The sequence below is a fragment of the Felis catus genome, chromosome A3 (genome assembly GCF_018350175.1).
Source record: "Felis catus isolate Fca126 chromosome A3, F.catus_Fca126_mat1.0, whole genome shotgun sequence".
NCBI lineage: Eukaryota > Metazoa > Chordata > Mammalia > Carnivora > Felidae > Felis > Felis catus.
Window position 1 is genome coordinate 25,027,909 of NC_058370.1, and position 23,147 is coordinate 25,051,055.

Below are 23,147 nucleotides of genomic sequence, written 5' to 3' on the forward strand. Positions count from 1 at the left end.
AGCACAGGCTCCAGAGGAAAAGGAAAAGGAGGCTTGATATCAGTAGGAAAAGTCTAACAGTAAGTACTGGCATTTCTACTTACTGGCCCAGACTTCTCTGCTCACTGGCATGGGTTTGTACAAATCCCTTTGGAACCTTCCTATCTCAATACCCCATTGTAGAGCTATCACAGAAGGTGCTGAAGACCCTAAGCAGTATGTAAAAAAAAAAACCAAAAAACCTCTCATCAACCTAGGCTAACTGTAAACACCTGCTCACAAACCTAGTATTTTGGGGGCAGAGGGAGCTTCTTTTCAGGGAATTAGAGCAGAGCTAAGTATAGGCAGAGAAAGCGCTATCTTTTGTTCCACTATGGTAAGAGACCCTTTTCTCTTCAATCCTCCCAGTCTGGAAGCTGGCATGTTCTGACCAGCAGATGGCACTCACTGCAAGGAAACCATAGGCTGGACCTGAGAATAAGTAATTCTGAGGAAAAACCTACTCCTACCTAGGGTAGGCTTGCAGTAGCTTGATGGATATACTGAAGTCAAGTGTGTGCCATCCTAGGTAAAGGACAGGGGCTGAGAGGGCACTGCTACTGATGAAGGAGCTGGTGCCAGCTTTGGAAAGGGCCTGGAAAGGATTCTTTGGTGCTCAGTTTACTTTTACGTCATCATTTATTAAGCAGTGAGGAACATAAAAGATATTATCCATGAAAACACTTAACATAACGTCCATGTGCAGCAGAAAATGCTCCATGTATGTGGGTTCCCTTGCCCACCACCCCCCCCCCCAGTCCTCTGTGATAATCCCTCGCCTAGCTGGATGACAAGCCATTCAAAAGTTAATTCTTCATCCATCCATGGATATATATAAGAAGTTTGTGGGGCTCCTCCACAGGCATCAGATAACTCTCCTGGTTGGTTCAGCTCAGAGAAATGAAGTTTGGGCTCAGGGAGAAGCCACCTGCTGTGGCTGAAGGGAACCAACCACTGGCCTGGGTTGTAGACCAAGATGGAAAGAGAAGGGGGCGATGGTTCAGACCTGTTGATGTCTACTACCTCTGCCACTGACCTGGCATGGGCATAACAGGTGCTGGGCTCCCTCCTACCTCTGGCAGGAGCCTCTAATACCAACCACTGAGCAGGAATTGCTGAGCTACTATGTTTAGTTCTACAGCAGGATCAGCATTCACTCCTTGGCTGGTGAGAAGTTCTTCAGGTTTGGCAGTACTCAATCTTTTCTCTCATCACTTGGGGTTTGGGACAATGTACATAAAAGGACTTTACAAACAGTGAAACTCTTTATAGGATCTATTAATTACGCTCTGACTAGCTGAATTCCTCTGTTCTGACAACACTGCCCAACACTGGTAAGGCCCATTCTAGATGGAGATGAAGGTCAGACTGGAGCACATTCTGAATAATGTCAAGAAAAGGCTGACAAAAGCCATGTCACACAAAGGTTAGTATAAAAGGGGGACATGAATGCATGTATAAAAGCATAAAAGCCATGTCACACACAGAGGGACACGTATGCGTGTGGCCAGGCTGGGTGAGGAATCTGCAGGGCCATGAAGAAATGTCCATCTGAAGCATGCTCCAGGCACCAACCCCTATACTCCACCCACTCCCCCACCCCATCTAATCAGCCCTTAATCTGCTTTCAAGGCCTGTACGCTCTTCCAAGGGAAGGCTGTGCTGCTACTGTGCATACTCTCTAAGCCCAAAGGAATAGCTATCTACAGGAATATGGAAAAGCTTCAGTGTCTAAACACATGTTTATGAGGCTCCTCAAAGTGAGGGATCAAGTTGCGCTTAGGAAATGAAAAGGTGCCCAGACCAGTTCTTCCAGAACTGCTAGGTTCAGGTACAGAATCCCAAAGAGTCAAGAATTCTAAATTCAGACATAGTCTTCCAGGTTGTTACGAACCTAACAATTTGTTAGCTTCACTTATAACCTCCAAACAAATATTTAGACATATGGCATGTAAGTCTCCACCTGTACTCTTGTCCTGTCCTGCAAATGGTAGAGGCAGGCCTGACGAAGGCTTGGGCACAGTAAGTGCCCAATAAGAATTACGGAGGAAGCAATAAGAATAATGTCCCAGGAGGTGCTGAGAAGGACTAGCTGTAGCCCTAAGTATGTATGGCCAGGGCTGGCGGGGGGTCCCCCAGGTATCTCATTAAAACACTAACACATTGGGGCGCCTGGGTGGCGCAGTCGGTTAAGCGTCCGACTTCAGCCAGGTCACAATCTCGCGGTCCGGGAGTTCGAGCCCCGCGTCGGGCTCTGGGCTGACAGCTCGGAGCCTGGAGCCTGTTTCCGATTCTGTGTCTCCCTCTCTCTCTGCCCCTCCCCCGTTCATGCTCTGTCTCTCTCTGTCCCAAAAATAAAAAAAAAAATTAAAAAAAAAAAAAAACGTTGAAAAAAAAAAAAAACACTAACACAGAGTGTTAGAGTCTCTGACCCAAACACTCTCCTACCCCCTGCAGACCAACCATGCCCAATTTAATACTCCCCCCACGATTCTTTCTTGGTTCTTCCAGGCTTCCCCCTAGCTTAGAGTATGAGCCTTAGTAAATATTGACATCCTATTCAGCAGAAGCTGCTTGATTTGATAAGCTATTTCCCCAAGCCAAGCTCTGCCTCACAGATTAGCTGTGTAATTGAGAGCAAGGTGTCTGCAGCCCCCCAGAGGCCCCATGTTTAGCAATGAGCCAAGGAGAGTTGAGTAGAAGGACGAGCCAAGGAGAGTTGGGTAGAAAGATGATTCTTCGTGGTGGTGGGAAGAGGAAGTAGGGACCACACTTCTTCACAGAAACTTCTACAATGTCAGATTAGCAGGGGCTTCAGTGAACATGGGGTTTATATACTCTCACCCTGAGGAACAGAGGGGAATGGACTTGGCCACAATGCCCCAGCCCATGAGTGGCAAGGCCGAGAACCCCATTAGTCCTCCAAGTTCTTAAATTCCATCTTTCCTTTGGGCTGGTGAAAGACTGCCCCTCAGGACAGTGAGGGGCTGGGAAGGGGCAGATATGCTATTAGAGGAAAACTGGGGACTGGCTCCCAAGTAAGGGTCTTGACCTTTACCTGCTGGTGAAACAACTGCTGCATAAAAGCCAGGCCCTTAAGCTAATTAAAACCCACCAGAGACACAGGCTTTGAAATGCAATTTACAGCTCAAAGGGATGGGCTCACTTCTCCAAGCTAGTAAGAACAGAGGAAATTTGGCAAAAACAAATTGTTTTTCCCAGTTGAAACATTTCAGATGGAAGCTATGTTTTAGAAGCCAAGAGCCCAAGCTTGAACATGTGGTCAAGTGACAGGGCTTTGTAAAGGTAGAAATACCCTAAAACGTATGATGACCCCTGAACTCTGGGTAAATGAGACCCCCAGAGAACCATGAAGGTAAGAAGAGCTTCTGACTCTATATGTGCCACTTTATTTAATCCTCACAACAGCTCTGTGAGGTGTTTTAAATAGGGGAATGAAGACTCAGGCCAGGTTATTGGTTAATAGAGCAAAGTTGGAACTGGAACCCAGGTCTGTTTGACTCCAAAAGCCTATTCAAAGAGATGTCTTGGATACTGATTGCCAAGGTAAGGACTTTAAAGGACTTTCATGAACAAAACCAGTTTATGTCCTTGATCCTGATGTTGTTAGTTCCATTTTATAAATGAAAAGCTGAGGCTCAGCAAAAGTAAGTGACTTACTTAAGGTCATCCAGCTAGTAAAGGGAACAGCTAGGAGACTAGAATCCAGGCTGCTACACACCACTGTTTCACCAACTGTCCCAAGGCTCTGACTCTGCCATGTCAGCCCTCATAATCCTGGCTATCAGGATCAAATTTAGTCTTCAGCCTAACCTCTGAGGCACTTAGCCATCAGAATGCCCACTGCCTCAATTCTGTAAATCCTACCTGGCACTGCATCTCTTCTTCAAGCACTAATTTCAAAAGAGGAGCTGCTGGTCTTGGTCCTGATGCCTCCCAGTGCCATTTACAGCCTCTGTCTAGGCCAGCCCTGCTTGACACTTCTGGTCTCATTCTCCAAAGTGCAGATGAGGGTCACACCAGCCTGTGGCCAGACCTCTGCCCTTAGATAACATTAGGGATATGAGAATGATTTTGAAGGAAAATAGCTATCAGTGATGGTGAGGTTATTTCTGGAGAAAGCCAAGCAATTAGACTGATCAGTGCCCAGGGCCTCCTTGGTCCAGAGGCCAGAGGCTCCTGGTTAACAGGCGGCCAAGGATGACAGAACATCTATTAATCTCATTCAATTCACCAGGCCCCAGCTCATTAGCATTGCCCAAAATGATAATTACTGGTCAGAGAGGACTAATTTCCCAAGGAATGCTCTTTAGTTCCTGACAATTCCCACTCCCATGAGAAACTCCAGCTCCCAGGATGTGAATACTGAGGGCTCCTAGAATGGGTGAGAGTATAAGGAGTACTCTCCTTGTTCAGGAGGCCTGGCCCTGGGCTTTGTTGTTCTTAGTCATATGACCTGCAACAAGTCATATAATTTCTTTGAGCCTTATCATCCTTATTCTGAAAACAAATAATCTTTGTCCTGATTACCTTTCAAATCTGATATAAAATCAAATAGGCTAATCAGTATGAAAGTGCTCTGTTGCATCTGTAACATACTATAAAAGGATAGAGGATTATAGCTATTATTACCCAACTCCTATCCCCCTCACCCATTCAACAAACATTTCTTAAGCATTCATTCCCCTCTGTGCAGGCACTATGGAGATGCTGGGGAAGAATGCTCAAGGGCACTATCTTCTACTAGCTTTTCAACAAAGCCCTCTCTCCAGGAACCTGTTTCTTAACTGTTTCCTAATAACAAAGGAAAGAATGCACCTGAAAGAGCAGAAATGGCACAGGCCCTGGAGTCAGACAGGAATGAGTTCCAATTCCAACCCTACAATTTATGAGATGTAAACTTGGACATGTCCCTTAAACTCAGTAAACCTCAGATTCCTCAAATGCAAAATGGGAATTATACCAACCTCCAGGATTGTTAGGATCAGAGATAACATGTACAAAGTGCCTGATATAATGGTTAAGACCAGTAGGTATTTACATAAGAAACTCAAATGCTCTAGGCCCCATGAAAACAGATGAATCTAGCCCAGCAGTCTAGATCATCCACATTCCAGCCCTACGTTCTTTCCATCTGTCATCTCCCAGTGCTCCATACTCTGCCTGAGTGAGTCAGGGGTAGAGGGCCTACGCATACTCTCTCCCTTGTCCCAGTGTCTGGAACCAAACCTAGAAATTTCATAAAGGTGCTTCCACCCATGCCTATCAAACCATACTATAAGGGGCTGGGAGAGGAAAGAACGCTAGCTGGGAGGGGTTTGGGGTTTAGGCCTTGCTGAACCAGTGACTCACTCCTCAGCTATACCATTAGGTCTCTATTCCTAAACTATAACATTGGTAACAGCATCAAACAGGCCCTGAGGGGAGACCCCAAAGCAGACAGAAGCAGGGCTGGGGCCTCAGTCACCTTTCCCCACAGTGTTGTCTGGGTATCTTGTACCCTAACTCTACCCCTGATTGTGGCCTTAGGCTGAGGCTTAGCATCTGTGACAAGCAGTCCTTATAGCTATAGGGAAGAAAGGCAGCAAGGAGTGGGTAGGTAGAACCCTGGCCCTATAATCCCCAATACTAAATTACAGTTAGGAATCTAAAACTAATTGTCAACCTCTTCATTTTTGCCAAAGAAGTCCTCCAAACACTTACCTATGCATTCAGTCATAATTACAGCTATCCAAATAGTCACTACTCATTCATAAGTGAATAAGGCCAACTCATTCATCCAGGAACTGGTCTGGTACCTGATCTCAAGGAACTCCCAGTCCATCAGGGTACATGCACCATGACCATCAAGCACATGTGCCCTGGGCTGGAGTTCACTGCTCCAGAAGCTGCCCAAACAAAGCAGTCTGGGGTATCAGAGAATGGGAAGGAGCATCATAGAAGTCTCCACGACAAGAGAGTTATGTTTAAGGCTAATTTCAACTGGGTGGTGACATGGGGAGAGGCTCTGCTTGGCAGGAAAAACTGCAATAACAATGTACAAAACATGCCGCTTTTTCCTCTTTGCTCCCCCTTCAAGTATATGCAAGGCAGGGCTGGAAATAAATGTTTGAAATAGAATTTCTTCAGTGCTTCTTCCTCCCTTGATAGCTGCATACCAATTCTTGTCTTGGGGAAGAACAAAAAGGAAACACACAATTTAATATGCAGCAGCTTTATACCAGGCATTGTGCTGAAAATTTTACAGGCATAATCTCTCATAATCCTGACCACAACCCAGTGAGATTAAGTATCATCTCCACTCTTCAGATGAAGAAACTAAGGTTCAGAGAACTTAAATAATTTGTCCACAGTTACATTTAAGTGGCATGATTAGGATAAAAAGACCCTAATCTTAATCTGGTTCTGAAGTCTATGCTCTTCCTAATTCACTAGACCGCTCCCACTGACTTCCCCTGTTCCCATAGAAGACTGATTCTGGCTTTGCTGCTGATGTGCCACATGATGTTGGGTTTTGGAGCATGTGACCATAAAGGGCCCCTTTAGGGCTAACCATGATAATCATTACCAACACTTCCTGAGCACTTACTACTGCACTCAGTCTTCTGCCTCAGGGTAGGTGATGGTATACATCGTACTCATTTCACAGATAAGGAGACTAAGGGTTGGAACTTAGTCTTACACTAGCCAGGAAATGGCAGAGCTGCAATCCATCAGTCTGAGACTAGAGCTGTGGTGCTCTTAACCTTGGCCCAAAATGGCTTCATGCTAGGTGTGCCCTGTACCAGCCAAGAGGTAAGCTTCTAACACTCTCTGGCCCTCTGGGCATAAATGCATGGGGTCTTGCTGAGGGCATACTCTCAAGTCCAAGAACCTGCTGGACAATAAGCACCTGCTGTAAGCCGGGGCACGTTCCCCCTCCCCTTTCTACACCTTAAGGGGCTGGCTCCTCACAGTGATAATGTGGCAAGATTAGTCACTGCTTGCTGTTGGTTGATTAGAGCTATTCTTTTCTGTAAATGAAGTTTAAAAGTCATCAAAGGGTCTGTCAGCTGTGACTTATGAGCCTCTTTCCCGCAGGGAAGTCAGGCAGTGACAAATGCTCCTCTCGTCTGCCATCCATTAAAAGTCGGAAGGTGCCATGTTCCAATTACTGGAGACCCCGATGGAGCTCATGGAAAACCCTGTTCCAGGCTGTGGCCATTATTCAGGTCTGGCAGGGCTGCCAGCAGGGTTACCCTAGGCCCAGGCACCACTGGGTAAGAATGGAGTAAGAGCATGTTTCTGACTTTGTGAGCCAGCTCTTACTATCCTTTGTGTTATCCCTGGTGGGTTTATCCTAGACACACTTCACAAATGAGTCAAAACATGGATACCACGTGGGCTGTCTCAAAGTACTAGGATCAAGACTGCCTAGACAAACAGACATGAGGAAATAGAGGTATGCTACCAGGTGGAGAAGGTAGGGAATAGGATGCTCAGAAAGGAGAGACGATAAGGTACCTAAGATGTTCAGACTGAGAGGATCCTTACAGATCATCTAGTGTCATCACTGCCTCAGTATTCAATACTCATTACATGCCAAGTCCTGTCCAGCTAAATGCTGAGGAACCAGATGAATAAAACATAGTCCCTGCTACTGAAAATAGATGAGATACTTAAGGTCTAAAGAAGTGACTTGCCCAAGGTCACAAAAATAAGTTAGGGTCAGTGGTGGAATGAGAAAGCACGTCTCCAGACCTCCTGTGAGGTAGAAAAAGTAGAGTGACAGGGAGCCCTCTCCTCTGTGTCAGGCTCTTCATCCAGAACATGCCATAATGGTTACAGTGCCAGCTCTTGGGGCTCCTGGCTGTCTCAGTCTGAGGAGCATGCAACAGGTAAGTATTATCAATCTCATTTTACAGACAAAACGGTACTTCTCAAAATTGTGACGAAGAACTACTTTTTTTTCTTTTTCTTTTTAAACTTCCAATCCATTGCAGACAAATACATTTGTCAAATGCAATAAAAAAGTCAAATTACTAGTTCCTGGGCACTTACTCTCCATCTCTAGACTTTGCACAACCCCGCAAGAATTGTGGACCGGCATCCACTCAGCATGCTACCCTGGAAGCAACTCTCACCTGTCTTTGTCAACCTCCATGGAAACCAAAGCAAAGAAAGAAGAGTTTATTTTATTTCTTTCAAGTCCTTTAGCCCAGTTCTTTTAGACTTCAGTATTAGACCAATTTACAAAAACTATCCTAACCTTTTTGCTTCCATCAAGAAAGAGAACAGGGTAAGCAGGCCAAGGGTAAGTTTAAGGGCTTGCTACCAAATACTTCAGGTAATTTATCTTGGTCATCTACTCTAGCTCATATTATATCCTTCAAGGGAAGATGATCTAGGCTGTCTGGGACTTAAACAGCCTTCCTGAGGCCTGGGGATATGAGAGGATGGTATATTCCTGAAGAGGCTGGTACTTCTGGACCTTCTCTCCCTCGACACTAGACTACATTAAGAAACTAGGCAGGAAAAGGGGGCATGTGTAACTTCCATAGTCTTGTATCATGGCTGCTTACACAGTAGTCTTCCCTCTCCTTAAAAGTAAGAGTTTCTTAAAGGTAAGATTGACAGATTCATTCCCGAATGCCACAATATACCGAAGAGTATGACTGGCTGAAGCAGATGAGCAACCAAGACACAAGAGTGTACCTTGAATCTTTCAGGTGCATGGCCAATTTATCATCACTGTACAAAAGTTTGTTCTAACTGAGCATATGTGGTTAGCCTATCTTTCAGCACAACCAAAAATAGGGTGGGTCATATGATGTGGTGTAGAAATGAGTATAACCTGCTGCTGTGAGGAGGAGACTGTCCTCAAGCAGGAGCCAAAGCCTGCATGTTTATTCCCACATTAAGAGGCCATGTAATCCGGTCAAGAGAGCAACTTCTCGGGGCACCTGGGTGGCTCAGTCGATTGAGCATCCAACTTTGGCTCAGGTCATGACCTCAGTTTACACTGGGCTCTGTGCTGACAGCTCAGAACCTGGAGCCTGCTTCAGATTCTGTCTCTGTCTCTCTTTCTCTGCCCCTCCCCTGCTCTCTCTCTCTCAAATATAAACATTTAAAAGAAAAAATTAGGGGCGCCTGGGTGGCTCAGTCGGTTGAGCATCTGACTTCAGCTCAGGTCATGATCTCATGGTTCACAAGTTTCAGGTCCACGTCAGGCTCTGTGCTGACAGCTCAGAGCCTGAAGCCTGCTTTGGATTCTGTGTCTCCCTCTCTCTGCCCCTCCCCGATTCATGCTCGCTCTCTCTCTCTCAAAAATAAACATTAAAAAAAAATTTTTTTTAATTTAAAAATTTTAAAAAAAAGCAATTTCTGAAGCCAAAATGTCTTCACTCAGCCACTGCACTAGCTGTGTGACACGACCTTTGGGTAGTGTCTTAGTTCTTTATGCTTCAGTTGGCTCACCTGTAAAATGGGGACAGCAATATCTGTGGGGCTGCTGGAGGATAAAATGTATGTGTTTACAACAGTATCTGGTACATTACAAAGTATGCAAATATTAGCTACTGCTGCCACTATTGTTACTATGGAATCTGTAAGAACTTTTCCTTGTAAGTATCAAAGGGAAGGTGGTGAATTCTGCTGTGATAATGTCACCCAGAATTGAACTGTGATGAAGGAAGGAATACTCCCAGAACTAAACTGTGATGAAGGAAGGAATACCATCACTGTGGATGCAACAGTCTCTTCAAGCATGTCACAAAATTCTAGTATTTGGAAATGTGTCTTGAACATACAAGGAATCAAGGAGTAGGCACTTAAGTGTTGAATGAATAAATGAGTATCTAGAGTAAAGCAGCTCCCCACCTTCCAAGAAAACACAACTGGAGAAGGGGGTCAGGAAGAGGTCCTTCCCTAAGTAAAAGTTACAAAAAGCCTCTTTGTACCTCAAAGACCCAGAAGGCAGGTTGGGCTCCTCTTCTGGGCAATAGGGCCCCAGGGGCTGATACTGCAAGAAACCTCTACTTGCTCATTGTTCTGTATCTCCAATATAACCTCCACATTCTGTGGCTATTCTATACTGAATAAGGCTGCAGAAGGCTGTGCAATGTTAGTGCATGAGTCCCCATTTTCCAGACTATCTTAGAAGTAAGGGAGGGGCACCCGGGTGGCTCAGCTGGTTAAGCATCTGTCTTCAACTCAGGTCATGATCTCTCGGTTCGGGAGTTCGAGCCCCACATCTGGCTCTCAGCTGTCAGCATGGAGCCCGCTTCAGATCCTCCGTCTCCCTCTCTCTCTCCCTTTCCCCCATTCACGTGCACTCTCTTTCTCCCTCTCAAAAATAAGCAAACATTTTTTTAAAAATATAAAAAAAGTAGAAGTAGGTGATTCTGAGGAAAACAGAAAGAGAGGCCTAACCCCTTCCAAGCAGGCCTTGCCCTAAAATAGCAATAGGGGATTGCTAGCTTTGGATTTGTTTGCCTGTGGAGTCCTGGTCCTGAATCTCACCTCTACTAGCTGTGTGAACTTGGGAAGGCATTTCACTTCTGAGGTTCAAGGTTTCTCATCTGTAAAATGGGATAAAAATCCCTGTTCTGCCCACTGGCAATGCAAGCTGCTATGAAGGTCAAAGGAGATAACATATGGGAGTGTACTCTTTTACAGGAGATGTGCTTCATAAATATGGACAGGAATATTGCCTGGATGGACTGCTGTTGCAGATCTTCCTAGACAGAGATATCCGGGCAGGAAGCCAGTCAGCTGGAAGCAGGGGGTGGATGGTGCACAACTTGGCACTGCAGCCAAGCACTGTGCCCCCTTCAGGTTAAGGGCAGCTGATTAAAATCCTTTCATGTGCAATCAATATTTTGCTCATTACAACAATCCTTCTCCTTGAAAATACTGAATGCCACCCTCACAGCCCCTCAAAAGCTTGATCCTACAGACAGCATATGCATTGGCATATATATATTTTTCTAATTTCCCATTCAGAAAAGGGAAGAAAGCTGACCTCTCTCCAAGGTGCTGATCTAAATGTATCTGAGGGCCTACTCTAAGCATGATTTCACAATGCCATGTTTGCCCCAAAAAGGACCACTAAGAAGGATGTCAGTCAAAGTCACTCTGCTTTTGTCCCTCTGATAACAAATTAACTCCACAAACATTACTAAGCATCTACCTTGATTGAGAGAAAGCAACTGCGTCCCTGCCACCTCCTGTTTAAAAATCTTCCAGCGACTTCCTACCACCAAGAATACAGTCCAACACCTTTAATGTGGCTTAGAAGCCCCTTCATGAGTTAAGGCTATCAAATCCACACACAAAGATACTCTAAGGGGTTATTAAGTCATACTCACTTTACAGGTGAGTAAACTCCAGTTCAGACAGGCAAAGTCGGTTGCCCACGGTCACACAGTAAGCAACATGAACTGGGTTCTTCTAAAGGGCTGGGTATCAGACTCCAAAGTATAGACTGAAGTTTGAAGCCAACTTTTCTTGGACAAAGCTATATGAGACAGGTGTGGGGATGGGGCATCAAATGGCTCAGGCAAACCCTTCCTTTCAGGGAGCTGCTTAGACATTTGTCCCTTGTTGGAGGCTGCCAATCTGACCTCTTCCACCCTCCAGCTACAGCATGAATAAACTTGGCATAATGACCAAAATATTCATCTGCATGTAATATGGTACACATTTGCATACCAAAGCTCAAGAGGCACTGATGCCACAAGCATCAAATAAAAGCCAACTAATGAACCACAACAAGTTGGTGGAGGGGGAAGCCCCCAAGAAAACAAGCGTAACATACCCAATACCTAATGAACCTCTAGTCAATTCAACTGATCATGACAGAATCAACTTTATGGTCTTTTCCCCCCAGTCATCATCTTAGAAATAATTAACTAACCCTTTCTTGTCCCCTTTCCCATCAAAAACAAAACACTACACTAAACAAGTTTCTACAGTCCAATAATAGCTGGTATTTCCCCAAAACTGTAATAGAGGTCTCAGCTGTGGGAGCAGGAGCATGTGCTGTGGAACAGACAGACCAGGATTTAAATCCAGGTTACTAGCCACATAACCTTGGACAAATCATCAACTCCCTGAACCAGTGGCATATACTACTGGTAGCAGTTCAGGCAATCCCTGAACTACTGGCATATATACTCCCTCCACACTGAATCATCCATCCCTTCATTGACACAGTGAACCAAGGCCTGATTTGGCCTCCTAAAACTTTTAGAATGTAACCCTGTCTCTCTACTCTTACTATCACTTTTCAAATTCATCCTCCACACAGTTAATAACACCATATCACTCCTTTGCTTAAAACTGAAATTAAAGTTTTGCTTTACTATTTCAAAATTCTTAGCCAAAATTTTGGGTATTTGTAGTAGTGTGTTTACTTTTTGAAATTACCATAAGAAATCACCTAAACTCCTACTCCTGTCTAGAATGGAACTACTGTCACCATCTTGGTATAGTTCCTTCCAGTTTTTCCCTCTGCATTTGGGTTACATAGTTAAATCATTCATCCAATTCTGTAACCTGATTTTTTCAATTAACATTATAACATATATAACATATTTGTCCTTATTGTTGCATAATTTTCAGTAAGCCCCATTTTTTGTGACCGTTTTAAATAACTCATAGTTTTCCCCTGAGTGACTTTATCATAGTTTATAATGGTTGTAGTCAAGTGATCATTTATGCTTTTCCCAATTTCTCATGACTATAAATAACATCTAAGGTAAAGTTTATTCTATATATTTGATTATTTCCTTAGGACAGACCCCCAGAAGTGAAATTACTATGTCAAAATGTATGATTTTTTTATGTCTCTTAAGATACACTAATTGCTTTCTAAAAATGTTGTACCTACCAATTTACTCTCCTATCACCAATGAATATCACTTTCATGGCAATCTCACAAGTATCATGTATTATGATGGGGCGGGGTGGGGGGGGGAATTAATTAGGAGAAAAAAGGCAAATCTTCATTGTTTTTTTCACGTATACGTGAGATAATAGTGTCCTGTGTTTATTTGTTTTTCGGTCTACAGAGTTTTAAATGCCACAAAGAAGTTTTATAGGCTCCTAGGCAGAGGAATAATATGCTGAAAATTTTATTTATCTACTCATTTAAAAATCATTTATTGAGCACCTATTACTGTCTGACACTGTACAAAATACAGACAAGCCCTGGAGGAATTCACAGTCCAGTGGTGATCTCAGAAAAACAAGAACTTGGGGCGCCTGGGTGGCTCAGTCGGTTAAGCGTCTGACTTCGACTCAGGGCACGATCTCGCGGTCCCTGAGTTCGAGCCCCGCGTCAGGCTCTGGGCTGATGGCTCGGAACCTGGAGCCTGCTTCCGATTCTGTCTCCCTCTCTCTCTGCCCCTCCCCCGTTCATGCTCTGTCTCTCTCTGTCTCAAAAATAAATAAACATTAAAAAAAAGAAGAAGAAAGAAAAACAAGAACTTATATTTCATCTTGATAAGGGCTATGACATGAAGAACTCAAAAGCATGTCACTTACCAAAAGGACAGGAGAGAAGAGAAAGGAGAAGTCAGAAAGTAGTCATCAAGAAGTCCTGATCTTGTCCAGAGGGATGAAAGGAAGTTAGTCCAAACACAAACAAGAGAGGGAGAACATTTCGGAAAGAGGAAAGAGCATAAGCAAGGCTGTGGAAGCTAATTAGTAAGTAAGTGAGTGAGTGAGTAAATAAATAAATAAATAAAGCTTCTATATTTAGGGAACAATAATATGTATTGTGGTTTGTCTGGAGTACAAGGAAAGCAGGGGACCTGGCAGAGGACAGATCAGAAACGGCCGTGTGGGCTGCTGAAGAGCCTGACTTCATGGAAGCCATGACCCACTCCTAAGTCACAGGCAGGACAGTGCTCTGTAAGGAGGCAGTCCTAAGTCTCTATAGCTCTTGAGAGTCTGAACCCCACAAGTCAACCCCTGCTCATCCCATCTGCATGGACTCCTTTTTGTCTTATGTGTTAGTCTTTTCTCACCAAGCACCATAAAACTTTGGGGTATTTTTCACATCACCTAGCATATTATTAGGTACATGGCAGGAATTCCAAAAGTGCTCGTGGAACCAATTAATTAGAGGTACCTCATGCAATAATACACACAACTCACAATGCCTTTGCTTCCCTGGCACAGCCCCTGCCAATCCCAGCAGATGCTCAGTCATTGCCTCTCTTGGCAGATGTCCTGCCTCAGAAAGCTACCTCCCCCTTCTTGCTCATTCTGACAAATAAAAAAAAAAATATGCTTGGGTACAAGAAGCTATAAAGTAAGTGATAACTACGGAGCACATTGGGTGACCAGGGGGCAATCTGAAGGACATAAATCCTTCCCCATAGTACACTCCTCAAGCCAAGGACTCCCTCAGCTCTACTGGCAGTTTTGGAACACCACCACCACCCCCCTCATAAAAATAAAATGGGTTTTTCCAATTGAGCATGTTAAAAGTCTCCTTTAAGTAGCTGCTGACCTTCTTTATGGTATCACCTACTTTCTACATTAACAAAAGTGGCTTTAATTGATTACAAGGATATTAATAGGATGATTATTTAACCAATTAATATAATAGTAAGTGATTCCTACCCTGCTGGTTGTGGTATGAGCCATGGGCAGTGGGGTCTGATGTGCTGCCTAATATCCATCTGAGGAGACTGTATTAAAATAATCTGTTTCTGTGTCATCTCCTTTCCTACACTGACTTGTGAATTCCTGATGACAGGGACCGCACTTTCAGCATCCCCTCTGCCTTTCAGGATAGGCCCTGGCCAAGAGTGGGAGCTCAGATGTACCTGCTGAACTGAACTCCATGTACCACTGCCCCTGCCACCTCCACCATCCATTCCTCTTAAAGCAGGCTGTACAGATAACACAGCCAGAAGACACTTGAGTGAGACGGAAAGGAGGCATCTTTGCAGGGGCCTAATCCACCCAACCTTTAGGGAAGTCTGTTTTATAATGTAATAAATGATTATTAGGATTTATTAATTGCTTATTATGTGATAGATGAGCTGCTAAGTATTTTCTCATTCTTACAAGTCTTTGAGGTAAGAATTGTATCAAGATCATGATAGCCCTTTCTGAGGCCCTTTTAGGAGAATGACTCTGGCATCAGACAACCTGGGTTCAAATCCCAGCTCTGCCATATATCAGCTATATGATCCTGGGTAAATGACTTAACCTCTCTGGGAATTAGTTTTCTCATTTGTAAAATGGGAATAACATTGCAGTATCCCCCCCATTAGGTTGATGGGAGAATTCAATGAGATAATGTACCATCAAGTTAAGCATTCAGGAATTTTCTAAATGAAAAAACTATTAGTATTGGCCCCCCTGTTCCAAATACCACACTTTTATCATTGAGTAAGATTAAGAGAGAGTTTACTTCATCAGTAAAGCAGAACCCGAGCCTATTTGATTTGGTGATGGAAGCTAGAGCAAGAAGGAGTTCTCTTGAGCATACATCCACTGATGTGATGCCCCTGATGAAAACTCTTCAGAAAAGCCTCCTGTTTCTCATCCCCCAGGAAGATGCAGTCACTCACTCCTCTGGAACCCAATATCCTCTATAGACCTCTGCTGCAGCAACATTTGCTGCACTTTTGTATTCATACACCTGTCTCTCTCCAGTTTACTCTGAACTCCTTGAAGGCAGAGACTCTTTATTAATCTTTGCAATCCCAGGCTCCCAGACTGCCCTGGCAATCAGTAGATGTTCAGTGAATTTCTGCTAATGAACAGGTGAAAGAATCCTAGATGGGTGCTGCTTCAGTAAATGGTTACCCAGGATTCCTGACATGGCAACTCCTCAAAAGTAAACTGTACAGTCAGTGTTCATGAGATGAGCCCAAGTTCCTCACCCATCATTATGGCAAAAGAACAGGCAAGACAGTGATGGGAGAGAAAACAAAGGAGGGACAGAGCAAAAAGCTGGGGACCACTGGTGTCTTTGTTCAGTAGACAAAGGGAGCAGAGGCTCAAAAGAGAGACTGAGGGGTGCCTGGCTGGCTCAGTCAGTACAGCATCCAACTGGGGTCAGTACAGCATCCAATCCTGGGGTCTTGAGTTCGAGCTCCATGTTGGGTATAGAAATTATTATTATTATTATTATTTTTTTTAAATAGAGAAAAAGGCTAAAACTACAGCCCAGAGACTGCTAAATCTGGACTTTCTGTGGAGAAAGATGTACGAGGTCCTTACCAAGCAAAAGCTAGAACTCTCCACCTTGGTCAGCAATCAACATAGCGAGGGAGACCCTGAAGTATCTGGTGACCCTGAGTACGCCCAACCACTGGGCCCTCCACCATGTCGGCTTGTTAAAAGAACACTGTTCAAAGAGTTTGAAGTCGTGAAGATTATTCCTGAGAATGTACAAATTTTTCATCTAATAAGTATTTCTTGAGGATCTACTATAGGTCAGGCTTACACTAGGGACCTATAATACAACCATGAATGTATCACTAATTTGCTATCCAGACCTTGGACAAGTCACTGTCCCTTCTCTGAGCCTTAGTGTCCTCATATACACATGGAAGATAACCTCTGTCACTGGACTGTTCTGAGTACCAGATGTGGTCTGAACAAATCTACTGTACAACTCTGCAAATGCAAAGGTGATATATTTACTAGATCTGAACCAGAAGACTTAGCAAAATGCAAAGATAGCCCTTATTAAATGTCAAGAACAACTCCTTCTACCAGGGTCTAGATAGAAACCCAGTAGCACATTTTTTTTTAAAGTAGGTTTCACATCCAGCACAGAGACCAATGAGGGGCCTGAACTCAGGACGCTGAGATCATGACCTGAGCTGAGATCAAAAGTCAGACAGACCCTTAACCAACTGAGCCACCCCAGCGCCCCACCAACAGCATATTTCTATCCACTGAATTCTGTGGTGGAGATGGCAATGGAAGAACAGAAATTTGACACATTCTCTCCTAACCCCTCTTAGGATCTTCCCCATAGTTAAGGATGTCAGAGTGTTCATCATGGAGAACTGCACTGTGAGCCCCTTGGATGAGCCCCTGGATACAAAAGGAAACTTCTTAAACCAAGAACAGACTTAAAACTTTTTGGGTTAGAGGAACCTTTCCAAACATTGAGCTAATCACCCAACCCCGAGTCCCTCCACTGCTTGGGAACATTTGGTGGCCATTAAGCCTGTTGTTTCATAATCTTTCTGTTTACTGGGATAAACACATCAAACTGAAAGCTTTATGCTCTAACAATACTCTGATTAGTGGGTTGCAGAATCCTCTGTAATTTCATGATTTGTTGGCTAAAGAAGAAGAATGGTGGAGTGCAAATAGTAGTGTGGCCCAAATGGAAGTCAGGCACCCTGATCTTCAAACTTGATTCCACTATGGACTGGCTCTGTAAACTTCAGTTATAGACCTCTATTACCTTAGTCAGAAAATAGAGGAACTGGATCAGCTCAGTGTTGCATGAACTCTTCCATGGATGACCAGTGTTCCTCAAGACGCTAATGAGAGTTCCTCACAAAAGGGGCTCCAAGGTCAAATACAAATAGGAAACTTGGCATATTCCATCTCCCCACAACACATCACTCCACCCAGAGTCACGTGCATACTATGGCTCTGAGAAGTCAGCAGGAAAGAAATGTGCTTCACATTACACAGTCTGACTTTTCCCAGTTTATTAACATCTTTTCTGAGGAAGACACACTAGCACACACCTCTGGAGTCCCTATCAGGTCTAGCCCACTGTGGTTTGTATCAGAAGTACTCAGCCGGGGGGCGTCTGGGTGGCTCAGTCGGTTGAGTGTCCGACTTCGGCTCAGGTCATGATCTCACAGTTTGTGGGTTCGAGCCCCGCATCAGGCTCTGTGCTGACCGCTTGCTCAGAGCCTGGAGTCTCCTTCAGATTCTGTTCCGCCTTCTCTCTCTGCCCCTCCCCCGCCCACGCTTTGTCTCACTCTGTTCCTCAAAAATAAATAAATGTTAAAAAAAAAAAAAAGTTTAAAAAAAAGAAGTACTTAGCCAGAATACCCTAGCAACCTTGCTTCCCACTAATTCAGTTCTCTTAACCCAATGAGGCACTTAAATGATACTCTGGTTAACAGAAATTTATTACATGTAGCTCATTTTACTGTAATGAGAGTACTAATTTTCAAAGACTGAGAACACAAGAATTTAAAACACCTGAGATGGAAAACCTGCAGGTACTGAGCTTCTAATACTTGTTCTACACCATGTTGACATTTTTTTTTATTCATTATACCATTTAATCCTTAGACAACCGTGAGAAGTAAATATTATTATCCTCCTGTTACACAGAAGGAAACTGAGGCTTGGAGGGGCTAACTTGCCCAGTTATGCAATCAGCAAATGGTGACCACCAGACTTCAAACCCAGGACTACTTGTCTCTCAGGTCGTGATTTTGTTTAGGGCTCTGCCACCATGACAATCAGATAGTCACTAACCTTCCCTGGTCTCAACTGTCAAATGGGAATGGTAATCCTTGCACTGCTTCCCTCGCAGAGTTTCTTTAAGACTCAAAGGCAGTGATGTGCATGAAAGAGCTCTGTGATGTATAAAGATACGAATATGAGGGGCATCTGAAACACTGTGAATGAATGTTGATATTTTCTTCCATGATTTATAAGGTACCTGAGGTTATTACAGGCTTCCCATCATGCAAGTCAACTTCCTTATCCCAGTTACTTCCCACCCCAGAAAATCCTTAAAACTTTAGCTTGTCAATATTGATTACTATTTAGTCTCTTTGTCAAAGTCACACTAAGCAGCCAATCTGCTTAAGGAGTTAGGAGTAAAAACAGCAGAGTGGGTGGTAGCCTGCTGGAGTCCTATAACTAGAGGAGATGTCAGAATGGCTGTGGGATGAGGCTCCTTAACTTCATTTTGGGATATCCCTGGGAAATAGGTCCAAAGGGTCTTTTGGGACAGCAGGACCTAGAAGCATCTGTATGAAATACATCCAGGAGACCAACAAGTACATGTGTGTATGGAGGCCAGGTGACAGGAGATGGGAGCTTCACTTTGTTGGCCAGCTTCACTTTGTTCTAGGATGGAACAATACCTTGGCAGGGGCCTATGCACAGGAACAGGAGTATATGTGTAGGGCTCTCAACTCATCCTCTGTCCCTGCCTGGGATCACACACACCCTCATGATCCACACTGCTATGGCCATCTGCTCCCTCCAGCTTCTGGCAGACTAAGGCCAAAAACAACAGCAAAGCATTCTTGAAACCAGGCCCTGGCTTGGGACAGAGACGTAAATAACAAAAAGTCCCTGCTCTTAAGGAAAGCGCTGCACCAAGATGGCCTGAGCCTAACCAGAGACTCTCTTGTATAGCAAAGTCTCTGGCTCATGGGGTATATTCAAGAATTGTGTGAACTGAACAAATTCAAAGGAGCCTACATTCTATAATTTTAAGAGTACCTGTTTAGGGGCACCTGGTGGCTCAGTCGGTTAAGAGTCCGACTTTGGCTCAGGTCATGATTTTGCGGTTTGTGAGTTCCAGCCCCACATCAGGCTCTGTGCTGACAGCTCGGAGCCTGGAGCCTATTCAAATTCTGTGTCTCCCTCTCTCTCTGGCCCTTCCCCTCTCGAGCTCTGTCTCCCTCCCTCCTTCTCTCTCTCTTTCTCTCTCTCAAAAATAAACATTAAAAAAAAATTTTTTTTTTTTTTTAAAGAGTACCTGTTTGGTGTCAGGAGCCCTGGATTCCAGTCCTTGGTCTGCATAAATAATTCAGTGAACTCTGGGCAAATTACTTAACTTCTATGAACCTCAGTTTACCCATCTGTACAGCAGGCTCTGTCTACCCCCATAAGGTGATATGTGTACCTAATTAGATAATGGTTGAGACAATACTCTGTACATGGCATGAGATGGAACGGCCGTAAGTGAAGGAACACTGGGACATACAGTCTTAAAAATTCAGAGCCCAGGGGCGCCTGTTGGCTCAATTGGTTAAGCGTCCGACTTCGGCTCAGGTCATGATCTTGGGGTCTGTGGGTTTGAGCCCCGCGTCAGGGTTCTGTCAGCACAGACTCTGAAGCCTGCTTCAGATTTTATGTCTCCCTCTCTTTCTGACCCTCCCCACCCCTCTCAAAAATAATGAACATTAAAAAAATTTGTTTTTTAAAAATTCAGAGCCCAATCTACAAAAGACTGAAATAAGCTCCCTTTCTTCCTCCCCAGCCAACTTAGATCTGTCTTTCTCACACTGGAGATGTTCTTTGTATTTCTAGTGATGGGAGAAGGAAATGGGCCACACAAGCAAGGGACAGAAAGGTTGTCATCTTTCTACTTTCAAAAGTCTGTTTGGATCCACTGTATTTATAACTCTAGCTTTTGTTAAACAAAAGCTGTGAAACCATGAACAAGGCTCAGTCTTTCTGTTTTAGTTTCCTCATCTGTAACTAGGGGGAAGTTTCCTAAGTGATAAGATAACTAAGATTAATTAATGATGGAAAAATGTTTTGTAACCCACAAAACACCACATAAATACCAGTTATTACAAAGCTGTCTTCCCATCAGCTCATGAGCTAACATAGAACAGTACTTGTCACCACGTGACAGGTGAGATAATCAAAGCCCAGAGAAAATACTGACGGTAACATACAGCTCTACTGTGACTTCCTCCAGCAGAGGTAATTTTTCCTTTGCTCTATCATAGGAGTTGTTTATTAGTTTGTTTGCCTCATTAAACTGACGTATCTCTGAGGAAGGGGACTACATACATCTTATGCATTTTTGTACCTCCATGCCCAGCATGGCACACCTAAAGAAATGTTACCTGAATAACTAACATTGGTAGCAGAAACACACCTAGAACCCAGGACTAATCCCGGGTCTAGGATTCTTACCAAAGAGGAAGGGGCCTAAACCTCATAGATATGACATCTTAACTTTTCTCTTCCTCAATTCCCCCACTCAAGCAAGATTCAACTTCCCATTCCTGGAAAGTCTTTGGGCCTTTGTATGTGCTTGTCTGCCAACTTTAAACACTTCTCATCTGCTTCTTTGCCTAGTTAATTCCTATTCACCCCTCAGATTTGGAGACTTTCTAATCTAATACTGGGTTAGGTGTCCCCTCTCCTCCCATGACTGTTCCCATGTCAAAAGTGTCAGCTCAAGGTTGAATGAATGAAATACTGGATCTAGAAATCCAAAAGTGATGCAGGACAAAGGTTCCTGGCCTGGAAGTCAAGAGGCTTGATGGACTCTAATTCTAGCTCCACGACTACAGTGCTTGGTGATCTTGGGCAAACCCTAGCCCTTCTCTGAATGACCCATAAATGAGCTACTGTCTTTTCAGAAGGTCCTTTCGGCACTAACAGTATACGAGTCTTAGACTCGTGCTAAGTCCTAGGGGTGAGGAACTTCAGAGGCCAACTGTGTGCTCCATAATATGGGAAGCTCAACATCCCTACTCCACAAGCAGACTCTTCTGTCAGCAGCTCCCAACCCATTGGTTTACTTAATTCCTCCTGATGAAGTGCCAAGAATAAATTGTAGGTGAGCAGCAGATCATTTTAATGAGTCCAGAGCCTAATGAATCTTTTCCTTCCTGTGTCAATTAGAATTTCAAAGCTAGGATCCCCAAGGACCAATTTATTGGGAACAGAGAGAAGCCTTTTGCTCATCAACTGCTGCCTGAGCTACCTGCCGGGCCTTCTATGTCTGCTATGTAACAATCGTGCTTACTCAGATATACCACCTGGAGCGACAGACTAGCCTGAGAGGCTCCCACTTGCCCAACATTTCTGGGGCTGGAACTCGAGGACAGAATGGAGGGATCCAGGACATGTGGGGAGGAGAGTGTCAGAGAATCAGAGCAGACCTGACTTTAATGCCACCTTCTAAAGATACTAGTCTTCACAGAGCTAATCACAACAGAGCAACTTGCCATTCACTCAACTAAGTATCAGGTATTGTGAGACACTTACTTACCTAAGGTATTCTGAATCCTCACAACAAATCCCAAAACGTTATCAACAACACTGTTTTACAGACAGGGAAGACAGGAGGCTCTGAGAGGTAAAGTAAGAATTAGACTAAAAAACACAATTAGTAACTGGTAGACAGCGGTCTGAACTCAATCTGTGTGACTACAGAGACTGGGCTCTTTGTATCAGACCACAGCAGCCCTCTCCAGGGGCTGACACAAGGTCAATGGCTGATGTCGTGAATAGCAGAAATGGCCTATGGGCAGCCACAGCCATGTTGGGACACTTGCCACCAACACACTGTCTTTTGCCCTTGCACAAACAAGGGTCGCTATGCATTGCTGCTCCTCTCATTCAATAGAGTTGGCAATCCCCTCATCCTCAGAACACAATCCAAGCAGAGTCACCATCAACACTACCCCGAGGCTCCTCCCCTAAATATGTTTTGATTTATTTGATTTGAGAGGAGTTGCCAATTCCTGATCTAGTGGCTCCCAGGCACCCAGTTCTCTGCCTCCTCATCCTTTCCTCTTCAAATCACACAGGGCCAGCCTGTTACTGCTGCTCAGTCATCAATGGATGCACATTTCCCAAGGTGAGCAGGTAAGCATATCAGGTTTCCAAATTGTTAGGGGATGAAATTTTAGGGCTCTGGTGGGAAAAACATTTAAGAGTGAGGTCAAGAGCCTTGTCCAAGTTTACACAGCTAGAAAACAGAAACCCTAGAACATAGGTATGCACCGAATCCTAACCTGACATCTATTTATATACAAAAAATAAATAGAAATAGAAAAAAAAAGATGAATGTTTTGAAAATTTTTTAACTTTGAGAGAACTATAGATTCACATGCTGTGATTATTTTTTAAAAGCACTTAGCACAGTGCCTGGCACACAGAAAAACCCCTGTTAGCTTTAGATAAACAGGAAAAAGCTTTAGATAAACAGAGACTGGGTGGCAAAGGAAATCAAGTTCTGCCACTAATTAGATAGGTGGCCTTGGGCAAATCACTTGTCCTCTTCTGGATTTCTAATATCAGGGGGTTGAAACAAAAGGATGTCCAAGAACCTCTCTAGCTTTGACCTTCCAGGAATCACTGTATTATCAGATCACGTGTGCAAAAGTGGGTCTGGGAAATGCTAA

General features: G+C 44.0%; 1 protein-coding gene across 9 annotated transcripts in view; it reads right to left on the reverse strand.

Moving 5' to 3' along the window:
• RALY (RALY heterogeneous nuclear ribonucleoprotein) overlaps positions 1–23,147 on the reverse strand; it is an 86,276-nt gene that overhangs the window by 11,731 nt on the left and 51,398 nt on the right. The window lies entirely within an intron of this gene.